The 1,843-nt window shown below is 40.5% G+C and overlaps 1 pseudogene; it reads left to right on the top strand.

Annotated features, from left to right (window-relative positions):
- Window positions 1-1,175, top strand: part of LOC105541485 — a 6,457-nt pseudogene extending 5,282 nt beyond the window's left edge.
- Window positions 1,176-1,843: the final 668 nt, after the last annotated feature.

Genomic DNA, 1,843 nt, shown 5'->3' with positions numbered 1-1,843 from the left:
GGGGTTTCACCGTGTTAGCCAGGATGGTCTCGATCTCCTGACCTCGTGATCCGCCCGTCTCGGCCTCCCAAAGTGCTGGGATTACAGGTTTGAGCCACCGCGCCCGGCCGATTTATAATTATTTTTATGTATGTATCTTTTAAATAGTATAGGAAACAGAGGAGTCATAAGCCAAAAATACAATTATACTAGTTTTTATATTTACCTTTACTGGTGTTCTGTATTTATTCATATGGCTTTGATTTACTGTCTAGTGTCCTTTCAGCTTAGCCTGAAAGACTCTCTTTCGTGTTTTTCATAGGGAAAGCCTCCTAGTGATGAACTACTTCACCTTTTTTTCAATCTTTGAATGTTTTAATTTCTTAATCATTTTGGAAAGATAGTTGTGCCAAATAAAGAATTCTCAGTTGGCAGGATTTTTTCCTTCAGCACTTTAAATATATCATAGCTCGGGCGGCGGGAGGAGGGGCAGCGGCCAGGCAGCCCAGTTTCGCGAAGGCTCTCTGCCGCAGGCACCCCGCAGGCGCCTTCCCCCCGCCCCCACCCCAGGATGCTCAAGAGGAAGGTCAGCTCCACCGAAGGGGCCGCCAAGAAAGAGCCCAAGAGGAGATCGGCGCGATTGTCAGCTAAACTTCCTGCAAAAGTGGAAGCAAAGCCGAAAAAGGCAGCAGCGAAGGATAAATCTTCAGACAAAAAAGTGCAAACAAAAGGGAAAAGGGGAGCAAAGGGAAACAGGCTGAAGTGGCTAACCAAGAAACTAAAGATCTACCTGCAGAAAACAGAGAAATGAAAACTGAGGAGAGTCCAGCCTCTGATGAAGCAGGAGAGAAGGAAGCCAAGTCTGATTAATACATATACCATGTCTTACCAGTGGTCCCTGTCTCCCTTCTTGTACAATTCAGAGCAATATTTTTATCAACTATTTTGTAAATGGAAGTTTTTTAGTAGCTCTAGAAACATTTTTAAGAAGGAGGGAATCCCACCTCATCCCATTTTTTAAGTGTAAATGCTTTTTTTAAAGAAGTGAAATCATTTGCTTGTTGTTTATTTTTTGGTACAACCAGAAAATAGTGTGGGATATTGAATTATGGGAGACTTTGGCTGTCTCGGGTGTCAGCTTAACATTCCATAGATGGGGGGTTAGTTTTTATATCCTAGAATACAAAGCATATTAAATGGCAATATGGAGTCAGTCCTGCATTGAATGTCTTGAACATTTTAAATTACTTCTATTCCCATGTTGTTTTTTAGTAGAATTGTTTCCTAAAGAAAACCACTCCTGATCATGGCGCTCCCTGTCAGAATTGTGTGCACTCTGTAACATGTTTGGTTGTGGTAGTCCTGTTTTCCTAGTAACTTTGTTATTGTGCTGTGAAAGATTACAAATTTGAATGTGTAGTATACATGCCATCCAGTTGCGAACTGGTGGGCCACATGTAACAGCTGACCAACATGTGAAGATACTGGTACTTGATAGCCTCTTAAAGAAAATTTGCTTCCAAATTTTAAGCTGGGAAGTCACTGGAATAACTTTAACAAAGAATTACAATACATGGCTTTTTAGAATTTCGTTACATACGTTAAGAATTGTGTACAAATTGAAATGTCTGTACTGATCTTCAAGCAATACAATCTCAATTATGAAAAAAATATATATATCATCCTTCTGTCTTCTGGCCTTGTGGCTTCTGATGAGACTTTGGTCATTAATCTTGTTGAGGGCCCCTTGTATGTGACAAGTTACTTCTCTCTTGCTAGTCTCCAGATTCTCGATTTGTCTTTGTCTTTCAATGGTTTGATTATAATGTCCTGGTGTAGATTTCTTTGGTTTTATCCTAGTTGG

Source organism: Mandrillus leucophaeus, unplaced genomic scaffold (assembly GCF_000951045.1).
Source record: "Mandrillus leucophaeus isolate KB7577 unplaced genomic scaffold, Mleu.le_1.0 Scaffold24, whole genome shotgun sequence".
Classification (NCBI taxonomy): Eukaryota; Metazoa; Chordata; class Mammalia; order Primates; family Cercopithecidae; genus Mandrillus; species Mandrillus leucophaeus.
The sequence above is the reverse complement of the archived record's forward strand: the minus strand, read 5'-3'. Positions and strand labels throughout refer to the sequence as shown.